The sequence below is a fragment of the Chenopodium album genome, chromosome 22 (assembly GCF_948465745.1).
Source record: "Chenopodium album chromosome 22, dcCheAlbu1.1, whole genome shotgun sequence".
Lineage (NCBI taxonomy): Eukaryota > Viridiplantae > Streptophyta > Magnoliopsida > Caryophyllales > Amaranthaceae > Chenopodium > Chenopodium album.
The window spans coordinates 19,085,093-19,097,478 of NC_137855.1; the positions used below are offsets into that span (position 1 = coordinate 19,085,093).

Genomic DNA, 12,386 nt, shown 5'->3' on the forward strand with positions numbered 1-12,386 from the left:
TGCTATGACTTCCCTCAAAAAAAAAAAAAAAGAAGGCAATGCTATGACCTGTATATGCAAAAGGAAGGAAATAGGTCAATCCATTTCCATGATACCTTGTTTTCTTCATTATGGGATCTGCTGAGATATTTTGTTTGAAAAGTTAGATGATCGTTGTTCTGGGTTATATATGCATATTTGCATAATACATTAGTACAATACATAACTAAATTGCATTTATCACAAAACAACGTTACAATTCCCTCTATCTTAAATTAGTTTTAATACTTATCATGACACATAAAAAAACACAAAACTATGTGCTGGTCAAACTATAACACTTAAAAAAACACGGAGGGAGTAGTGGGTTTGGGTGGGGACATAGAAAAAATTTAGAACATAGAAAAAATTTAGGATATAAGCAGAAAAAATTTGGAAAATAAGCAAGAAAATTTTAGAACATAAGAAAAATCATTTAGAAGATAGCAAAAATTTAGAACATAAGCAAACAAAAAAGTTAGAACATAATAAAAAAAAAATTTGGAACATAAGTTGAAAAAATAATAAATTAATAACATAAGCTGAAAAAATAATTTAGAACATAGGAAAAAATTTAAAACATAAGCTGAAAAAATAATTTAGAACATGGGAATAAATTTAGATGATGTAAAAGCCCTAAGATCGTTCCAACCTTGCATATAATTAATTCAACCTTTTTAAAGGTCACTAAATGCTAAAATATTGATGACATTTACATAGAGTCACTATATATAAAAACATGTAATTATATCAATTATGACGATATTTACACAAAGGTCCTTATATACAAAAATAACGTAATTATATCAATTTTGGCAACATTTACATAAAGGTCACTATGTATAGAAATAAGGTAGCTATATCGACTTTGAGTTTTGACACCATTATATACAAAATTAATGGTTACTATATTTAAAAATAAGGTAACTACATTAATTTTGACAACATTTACATAAAGACTGCTATATTATATAAAAATAAATGACTGAAACAAACTTCACAGCATTTCCATGATGTTAAGGTCATTAAAAATAAGGTAACTATACAAGTTCCCTCTAGGTTTTCCTTGGGAGGGTTTGCGTTCTAGCTTCCTTGGCTAGTTTTTCCTTGTTTCTTGAGGTTTTTCTCGATTTCGATCGAGTTTTCTTTTGTTTTTCTTTGTGCTTTTTCTTTTTCTCTGGATCTTTTCCTTTGTCAAGATGGGGGAACCTGAAAAAACCCTAACTGTGATGGAGAAGGAGGTTGATGACAATAACTCTGTTAATACCATAGCAACGGAGGATCCTAATGAGGCAATTGATTGGGATGACACTGGTGGAGATGATGATGACGCTCGCATTGAACTCGCTCTGGTAGGTAACCTCTGGACTAGTCGTAATGTTAATGTGAAGGCTTTCATTGAAACGATTAAAGGAGTTTGGCAACCTAAACATGGTGTGGACATTACGAACATAGGAAAGAATCGTTTTTTATTTCAATTTTATCATTGGAAGGACAAACAACGTGTTCTTGATGAACAACCTTGGCACTTTGATAGACATGCTCTTGTTCTTGATGAGACGGTTTATTCGGTGAAACCGTCGGATATTGATCTCCTTTATCTGCCAATGTGGGTGAGGGTTTATAACCTTCCCCTAGAAGGGAGACTTAACTTAGCAAATGTTGAAAAAATTGGAAACAAATTAGGGGTGTATGTTAAACTTGATGCAGATGCAAAGGTTGGAATTGATAAATCAATCAGAATCCGTGTTATGGTTGATGTTCGTAGACCTTTATTCAATCAGGTGCGTTTGAAGCTGAGAGGTGGAGTAGAAGAGGCCTTCGAGGTGAAATATGAAAAACCCCCGTTATTTTGTTTCTTTTGTGGAATGATGGGGCATGGAGTTAAGGATTGCGAGGAGTATAAGGAGGTGGATGAGCCAACTCTTTCTTTTGGAACCTGGCTACAGGCTTCACCATGGAAGTATTCTTTAGGAATAGGGGTTGAAGGGGAAGGGAAGGGCAGCAAGTGTGCAAAAACTCTGTTTGTCACGAAGCCAAAAAATCAAGGGAAGCTGAAACGTGATGATCAGGGGCAGGTTAATGAGGTCCTAAATAAACTTGTTGACGTGGGTTTAGGTGATAAGGGAGGGGAGGTTAGTATACAGAAGAAGATGCAGGAGGGAGGTGTCTTTATTTTTGAAAGTGGAGATAACTCAGGTGGGAAGGATGCTCAAAAGGGGAGTGATGGTTCAGGGAAAAAGAAGGCTGCCTCTTTAAACAAAAGCTGGAAACGCACTCAAAGGGACTCTGATCATAGTATGGATGGCAGTTGCAATATAGCTGGAGAGAAAAGGAAGACCCCTGATATTGATAAGGTCGAAGGCAGCAGCATGGTGTTGGATGGTGATGGTGAAAGAAATAAAAGAAGACTTACAGTGAACTCGACTAAGCAAGTGGCGAGCCCCGCGACTTGGGCTCTCGGTGAACAATGAGCTACATATTATCGTGGAATTGTAGGGGTTTGGGTGGCACTCCTACAATTAGTCAACGCATTGTGTTTCTTGAATGCCCCCAAATGGCGTTTCTCTCGGAGACACGCTTGAAAGCCTTTGAGTTCGAGAAGATAAAACAAAAAACGAAGTATGACAATTCCTTAGTAGTTGACTGTGAAGGGGAGGGAAGGAAAAGAAGAGGGGGTTTAGCTTTGATGTGGAAGAATTCTTTGGATGTTGATGTGAACTCATACTCCCAAAATCATATAGATGTTGAAGTGACTTCCGTGCAGCAGGGGAGGTGGCGTTTCTCGGGTATTTATGGATTTTCGGATGATGACAACAAGCACAGAACTGGTCTGCTCATAAATAATTTGTGGGATGGTCAAGGGGGCCCGTGGTTGTGTGTGTGTGGGGGGGGGGGGATTTCAATCTTATGTTGCAATCAAGTGAGAAGCAAGGTGGGAGGGATTTTTGCTGTGAAGAAGCTGATATTTTCCGTGAAGCCATTGATCACTGTCAACTTGAGGATTTGGGCTTTATTAGGCATGACTTTACATGGTCTAATAATAGAGGAGGGGAGGAAAACATCCAAGAGCGTCTCGATAGGTTCCTGGCAAACCGTGCTTGGAGAGATTGTTTCCCAGGCTCTTTTGTCACTCACCTCACAAAGAGGAAATCTGATCACTTGCCAATTTTGGTATGCATCAAGGAAGCTCTAAATACCCCGAAGAAGAAAAAGAAAAAGAAACTTTATAGGTTTGAGGAGATGTGGTTGCGTGATGAGAATTGTAATGCAATTATTTCGGAGGCGTGGGAGAGGGGAGGGGATTTGTGTTCAAAAATTGCTTTCACGTCGTCAAAATTGAGCTCTTGGAGTAGGGAGAAATTTGGTGATTTTATGAAGGAGTTGCAAGATTGTAAGGCGCAAATGGAGAAACTAATGGGGGAATGCCAATCGGAAGATGTCATTGCCCAAATGAGAGCCATTGATGATCGTATGGATGAACTAGAAAGAAGGGAGGAGTTGTATTAGAAGCAACGGAGTAGGCAAGATTGGCTCAAACATGGGGATAAGAACACCACTTTTTTCCACACGAAGACGAAACAAAGAGCTAGCCGAAATAATATCAAGAAAATTCATGACATTGCTGGGAATGAATTCGTGGATGAGGATCAGATCACCGAAGTCTTGGTTAATTATTTTGAGACCCTCTTTGTAGGAAATAGTGACATCGAGCCAGACCCAGTCATCGCAAAAGTGGAGCCAATTGTTAGTGAGCGGCAGCATAGTAACTTGGCTGCTCCTTTTTGTGTCGAAGAAGTAAAGAATGCATTGTTCCAAATGCATCTGATGAAGGCTCCGGACCCTGATGGTATGTCTGCAATTTTTTTTCAAAATTTTTGGGAAACTGTGGGAGCGGATGTGACTGATAAGGTGCTTGATATTCTGAATAATAATGGGGATATAGGTTCTATTAATCAAACTCATATTGTTTTAATCCCGAAAAAAAGGAATGCGAGTCTCCTGTTGATTATAGGCCTATAAGTTTATGCAATGTCTTATATAAAATTGTCACCAAAGTTCTAGATAATAGATTGAAGCTAGTCCTTCCCTTCATTATTCATGAGTCGCAGAGTGGTTTTGTTCCTGGGAGACTTATTTCTGATAATGTGTTGGTTGCATATGAGTGTTTTCACTATCTCAGGAAGAAGAAAAAGGCGAAAAAAGGTTTTCTGAGTCTCAAGCTCGATATGAGTAAAGCTTATGAGCGGGTTGAGTGGGAGTTTCTGGAAAAAAATAATGATCAAATTGGGTCCGCCGGAAAGTTTTGTGAGTTTGGTTATGAGATGTGTTAGCTCTGCAGAGTTCGACGTCCTAGTTAATGGGCAACCGTCGAGGAGTTTCAAACCGAGTCGGGGCCTTAGGCAAGGTGATCCCCTTTCGCCTTTCCTTGTTATTATGTGTGCGGAAGGCTTGTCGACTTTGCTACGTGATGCTGAGAGCCGGAACATCATTCATGGTATTAAAATTGGGAGAAATGTTAATCCGATTTCTCATCTATTCTTTTGCAGATGATAGCCTTCCTTTTGTAAGAGCGACAGAGGAAGAGGTGGATGTTGTGCTTGGCATTCTTTCTATGTATGAAGTGGCTTCGGTCAGAAATTGAATATGGATAAATCAGAGGTGTCGTTTAGCCGAAACATTGAGCAAGAACGGAAGAACATGCTTCAGATGAAGTTAACTTTTAAGGCCGTCGATGGACACGATAAATACTTGGGGTTGCCAACTTACATTGGTAGCTCTAAGAAACAGGTTTTCCAGATTATTCAGGATCGGGTTTGGAAGAAACTTAAAGGGTGGAAAGGAAATTTTTTGTCCCAAGCGGGAAGAGAGGTGTTGATAAAGGCAGTTGCTCAGGCCATTCCAACGTATGCAATGTAGTGTTTTGCTACCCCAAATAGCATTATTGCTGAGATTGAGAAATTGTGTCGGCAATTTTTTTGGGGTCAGAAGCGGGAAGAGAGGAAGCTTTGTTGGATTGCTTGGGAAAAATTGTATGTCTCGAAGAAGGAAGGGGGTCTCTGTTTCAGGAATATGAGGAACTTTAATAATGCTCTCCTGGCTAAACAAGCGTGGCGAATTCTTACCAATGGAGAGTCTTTAATGGCAAAAGTACTCAAAGGGAAATATTTCCCTCATTTGACCCTATTGGAGGCCAAGGTGAGCTCGAACTCGAGCTATACTTGGAGATCAATTTTGGGTGCTCGTGAGGATTTGGTCAAGGGTATAAGGAAAGCTGTTGGGAATGGGTCGTCTATTCATATTTGGAATGATCCCTGGGTCCCCAACCTCCCTAATTTCAAAGTGGTGTCGAGCAGAAGGTTGGAAGAGGAGACTCCCACTTATGTTTGTGAGCTCTGGGCTGACAACTCATGGGATATTCATGCTCTAAATGCAAATTTCACCTCTGTTGAAGTTAATGAAATCTGCAAGCTTGCCACCCCTCTTTTCAATAGAAATGATTCATGGGTTTGGAACTATACAAAAGATGGGAATTTTTCTGTTAAGAGCGCCTATAATCTGATCACTTTGGAGCAGAAAAATGTTGTAGCTACTTCTTCCACTGTGGCTTGCAACTTCAAATGGTCGATAGTCTGGAATGCGGAGGTTCCCCCAAAGATAAATTTTTTTGCCTGGCGTGCTATTAAAGGTGCTGTGGCCACTCGATATAATTTGATGCAAAGAGGTATGAACATTGATCCTATTTGCCTTATGTGCGGCTCGGAGAATGAAAGTGTATTGCATATGCTTGTTAAGTGTGTAGAAGCTAAGCGTATATGGTATCTCTCGCCTTTACGTTTGGCTGTTGATAATTATGTGGGAGAGTCTTTTGGTGATTGGTGTTGCTCGGTTAGGCTCTGCCACAAGGACTCTCACTGGTGGAACATTTTTTGGTGTGTCTTATGGGGAATCTGGCTTCGTAGGAATGGGTGGTTTTTCGATGGTAAGAAGAAAGATGAGAGGGAAGTAATCCACAAGGCCATTGGCATTGTTGGTGAATATTCTGCAGCTCAAGAAAGTGTAATCATGACTCACACACCTCCCATTTTACAATCTAAGTGGAAATCTCCTGCAAATGGACTCATAAAAGTGAATTCTGATGCTGTTGTCCCTGGATCAGATTGGGTTGGCTTGGGTGGCGTTTTGAGGGACTCGGTGGGGGATGTAGTTGTCTCTACCTGCCTTCGTTTGAGGGGTAAGTTTGATGCAGATGTAGCTGAGGCCCTAGCTATGAGACATGCTTTATCTATCTCCATGGAATCGAGTTTCAACAAGCTTTGTTTGGAGACTGATTGCCTTAAGCTGTTCAATCATTTGGTGAAGGGTTGTGCTCCTCATACCACTTTTGGATTGGTTGTAAATGACATACTCCAACTCGCTCGTAGTTGCATTTCCTGCTCTTTTTCTTTTGTTAAAAGAAGTGGCAACACTGTTGCTCATAGTCTTGCTAAACTTAGCCTTGCATTGCCTTCCATGACCTTAGAGTATGGATGGAGGAGGCCCCTAGTGAAGCTGCTGATCTTGTACTTGATGATTTAAACCTGCTGGTTGAGTAATAAAAGGCTGAGTGCAGTTCCCGTCAAAAAAAAAAGGTAACTATATATAAAGGAAAATTTAGAACATCATACTTAAATTTATGTATGTAGTATAGCGTTTAGAACAAAATGCCTAGAAATTTAGAACCTAGACTCAATGATTCTTAACATATGTAATAGTTCTTAGAAGAGTAAACTTGGCTTTTCAAAATATAGTTTTAATTGGAACATGATACTTAAATTTTAAGACCTTGAACTCAAAAAACAAATCTGAGCATATATGCAATATTTTAAAGAACATATGCAAAATATTTTAGAACATATGTAACAATTTTAGAACATATACTTAAATTTTTTAGAACATAATTCGTTAATTTAGATTACGAATTGAAATTCGATTTTTACAACGAATTGATTCGAAATCAATTTATTCTTGATTTCCAAGGTAACAAAAACATATGAATTGTTGTTTAGTTTCTTATATTCAATTGAAATTCCTTGAAATTTCAAACTCTATAATTTGCCCAATTTGATTGTTTTGGATGAAAAAAACTTTGATTTCACATATTAAACTGTCAATTAAGCTTGGTTTACCTTTGATTAAGCTTCACAACTTGAATTCTTGACTACAATTGTTCAAAAGTTGATACAAAACACATGTAATTCTTGAGCATGTGGTGATGGTGGTCGTCGTGGAGAGGAGAGAATGTGTTGGCCATGATGTCGGGGAGAAGAGAAAGAGTGATGGTGGTGGAGGTGATGGCGTAAAGGCTATGGAACAGGCAGTGGTAGTGATGGAGTAACTAGAGATTGGATAGTGTTGGTGACGAGAGGAGAGATAATGTTGAGGTTGAAGATGATGAGTTTAATTTATTTTCGGAACATCTTCCTTAACATATTAGAACATAGATGTGTTCTCACATGAGCCTCTCCACACACACACACACACACACACACACACACACACACACACACACACACACACACACACACACACACACACACACACACACACACACACACACACACACATATATATATATATATATATATATATATATATATATATATATATATATATATATATATATATATATATATATATTAGATTAGGATGTGAGTGAGTGTTGGGCTCTTACATGTTAATCTTGGATCGGAAATATATTAATGTAATAGTAGGGTAATTCTTAAGCCAACATCATGTTATACTGTGACACTTTTACCACAACACAAGAATAAAAATGTTTGTTTAATTAATTTGTGGGGTCACCTTGAAGATTCTTGTATAAAATTATAAAAGATACATGTATGTGCTTACTACTGTTGTAGCTATGAGTTTTGTTTTCCTTTAATGCGTATTCAATATTCAATTTAGGTGGTTAGTCAGTTGGGAGTTAGCTTAGGTCGAGCTCAGCTCGAGTGTCTCTCTTGTGCTTATCATGTCAAAAAGGAGTCAATCTAGGGTCGGTATTCAATATTCAAAATTTGACGTAAGCTAAGTGATACATGTCGTTTAGCGTATAACATTGATTAATTATTTACCTAACTTAGACCTTCAAAAATATTAATAATTAGTAAAAAGGGTAAGTAAGGATCGATTCCACGAGGAGATTAACAACTTTATAAATTCAAAGTCAACTCGAAAAATAAACTATAAACACATAAAGAATACTATTTTTACTATATACATGATAATGGAGGGTTAAACTTGAACGAGAAACTAAACTAAACGAAACTAAAAATACTAATCTACTATATACATCTGACGACATAATTAACCAATTTTATTCATAAATTTACTCAAATTAAATTAATAGTGATAATAATTGACCGACCTTGCATAACTAATCAATATAATTACTAGACTAATTGTAGAGACTTTATTAATAAATACTCCCTGTCTTCCCTTAATTACTTGAAACCAAATTTGGACTAACCCAAAATTGACTCTAAAGTCTAAACATACCAATCTAATTAACACAAATATGGTCGCAACTTGCATGAATTAGTCTTGGAAGCATTAATATCTAGGAGACCTCATTAGTCCTAACTAATTTAAACACATAAATTTCAAATTACTTAGATGGAATTTGCTCTCTAATTTAAACTAAACCGTAATTGTAGACTCGATGTAAAATTAGGGACTACATCTATACGATTTAAACTAAGCTAAACCATGTAGATAGCAATATTTCATAATTAAACGCTTGAAAGATAACAATCAATTTTAAATTGCAAAATTAATAATCAAGATCAAGCATATTTCAAATAGTTAGTAAATTGAAAGAAATTATGCAAATAGATCATAAAACTGAAGACCAATTTATCACATCAATTATCTAATCAACATAATCAATAAAACTAGAACAGTTATACAAAATAATAGAAATATGGAAAAATTGATTAAGAAGAAGACTTATGAACTATAATTCCAAGAACCTCCGAAAAAACATGGCTTCGACCCCGCAATTCACCTTCGTCCTTGTTAAACTTTGGACTTGAGACTAAGTTTCCCTTTAATGGCTATCTTCTCTTCTCCAATTGCCCAATTACGAACTAACTCAAACTGTCTTGCTCTTTGTATATTTTTGGCTAAGTCTTGTGTTTTGAGAAGGAATAATTGGCGATTTTTATAACAAAAAACAACTTAGGTTTTCCGGGATTAAACAACTGAAAACAGAGCAAAACTAAATTATTGGCTCCATATTTGATTCAAATTTGATTGGGTTGAATATACCTTTAAATAAGCTTTCCAACAATACATTGTATCGTACAATGACGGTACACTAATATGTGTCACGGTGCTAAAATTTCATGCTCGACCTCTTTTATTTAGCCTTCTAGCCTATAAATATGTCCCTATTTTTAGGGTTTTGAAGAATAGACAGTGAATGAGGAGAACAAAACAATATACGAGCCTAAACACAATAATTCAATCCTTTTCTTATCATTACACTTGTTTTAATAATAGTTTTCCAGGCACGCAATTCAAAGTTCCTTTGCAATACTTGGACTTCAACTCATCAACTTAGGTGTAAAAGGTTGAATTTCTGAGAGTTTAGACCAATCTAGACTTTAATTTATTTTTAACTTAATTCTTTCAATTTTATTTATATTTTGATTGAAGTTATTAATAATTTATTCATGATGTAGCAATTTAAAGGAGCTAAGTAATTAATTCAAAATATCTGATGATAATAATGATGTTATTAAGTGAGATTTATGTTATCCACTTGTAAATAAGCATAAAATTATTGGAACTTACATTTGAGACATTAATATAGGATAAGCAATGAAAAACTTCATTACTCTTCATCTATAAAATTAGTTTATTCAAACCTCCAATTGTAAAACGGATGGAAATAAAGGAACACCTAAACATGTTTTTAACTCTAATTAATCCTAGCCACTTTTCCTAACAAAGGAGAGTGCCAAATCTAAGTACTTCAACTTAAGGCTTGCATATTCCTTCACCGTTACAGGATTAAATTGAGGACCCTCACAATTTGGATAGTCCAAAAAGGGAGAGACTTCAAAGTCTATAGGAAGGCCATAGAAGTATGGAAAGGATAACCTTTGTTTTTGTTTATTGTTGACAACTGCCCTATGAATTGCACTTGGAAATCTTGCATTTGAAATTATGTGTAAAAGATCTGCTACATTCACCACCAAGGCACCTGGTTGTGGGTTGACCGAGATCCACCCAAATTCGTCTTTGTATACTTGGAGACCACTTGCATTGCCACTTTGGTGGAGGATTGTAAAGAGAAGAGTATCTGTGTGGGGACCTATACCCATTGTTTGGTTTGAATCAGGGCATGGCGGGTACGAGTTAAGATGAAGTGCATACTCATGGTCTTTATGTGTAGCTTCTTCAGGTGTGGGTATGTTAAGTGATTTATAAAGAAAACTCTTGAGTTTGTCACCAAGGTCCTTCATCTTTGTCTGGTACTCAAATATCACTTCACTATATAAAGAAAAACAACAATAGACATGGTTTTATAAGAAATAATGATACAATTAGTTTGTAAAACAACAATTATCCAATATACCTCAAGTCGTTTATAATAACCAAATACATCTTAACTTAACACATTTAGGGTAAAAAAAATAGTGAGCAATATGAATGTAGAAAACAGTATGAGCATATGAGAAAATTAGTGTAAATAGCATACAAGGAGACCCGTATCGTGGAGTTACACCCCTATCCATCTAGGGGGGCCTTTCCCATTATGTCATTTTTAAGGGTTGTTCAATAATCACTTTAAATTGGACCGAATTAGTGTAAATAGCATTATGTCATTTTTTTAATTAAAATTTCTATACTATTTAATCTTTACCTTGAATTTGCTACGTATAAAAAAGGCATAAATAATAATATCTCAAATATTTATTTTTTCTTTTTTTCGAAATGTCATAAGGATAATTCAATATATAGGAAAAATAGTTCTCAAATTGGTGTTGTCTAAATTGATTTTATATAAGTCCATTCATGGTTTGGCCTTATCATTTAGCTTTGAATTTTTGAATCTTCAATCTTTGGCTAGGTTCAATATGATATTGGATTCGTGAACAACTCTAGTTATTTCCAAATTAAATGGAATATGTAACAATGTTACACAAAATTATGCAACACTTGGAGAATGAGTTGGATATATATCATAAAAATTTATAAATATAATAATAATAATTGAGTGCATACATGTGCTATGCCTTAAAGTTAAACAATGCACAGACCTTAACGATTGTGGGGACAATAAAATTTGTTTAAATTTATATATTTTTTAAATTTCCCTTGTCAATTAAAATTGATTTCTTTTTCTTAATTAGATAAAATTATGTGTTATATGAATCCACATAAACATATACAGTTTTATTTTAAACCTAATAAATATTATTTCTAGATCTGCTAATAAATGTGGGGCCTTTTCATTTTTATCTTTTTAAAAAACTAAATACAAAAAAATTGGTTCATAGTTTTCTATTGTTAATTTTATAAATCATGATGATTTTAGTTTGTTTCACAAATTTAAATTTAATCTTTTTAATGAAATGTATCAAATAATTTCAAACAAATGTGCTTACCAAAAACCTTCAAATCATTAGGCCAAAGTTTCTTAGCGTGATGATGATAAGAGTTACCCATGATAGTGAACCCTTCATTCCACATTTGCTTGCTGAAGAATAAAGCAAGTCTAGGATAGCCATATCCAGTATCTTCACCAGGGGCTCGTAAAACCTTCATCTTTTGCTCAAATGGAAGATTGAATAATTTTTTGGCTTGAGACTCAACTTGATCTAATAACTCCTTAGAAACCCTGTGGTTTGTGACTTGAAACATCCCCCATGTCTCACATGCATTAAAAATGAGGTCTAAAGCCTTAGGATCTTCGAGATCAATTATTGGAATAAAGTTTGAAGCCCCCGATTTCTCATTATCAAGGTTAATTTTTGAATCGTCAAAACATTGTGCCCATATATGAGATTCTGGAACACTTTTGATTGAGCTAAAATCTATGGGAACAATAACGCTTTGTTGCATAGGATGATCCTTGTCGGCATTTGTAAGAAGAGACATTTTGTTGAATGAAAAAAGAAAGAAAAAAACTCGATAATATAGAAAATTTGAGGTTTTAATTTTTATTTTTTTTGTGAGGAAGATTTAAGGTTTAATCAAAATATGAGAAAAATATAAATGGAAGCTTTGCTAAAGATATATAGTGTGTTTTTCTTTTGACTGATGCAAACTTCTGAAAACATGTATTTATAGGGGTTATAAATATTAATAAATAA

The 12,386-nt window shown here is 35.5% G+C and overlaps 1 pseudogene; it reads right to left on the reverse strand.

The window, feature by feature from the left end:
• Window positions 1-9,995: 9,995 nt before the first annotated feature.
• On the reverse strand, window positions 9,996-12,171 carry LOC145604058 (gibberellin 3-beta-dioxygenase 3 pseudogene; annotated as a pseudogene).
• Window positions 12,172-12,386: the final 215 nt, after the last annotated feature.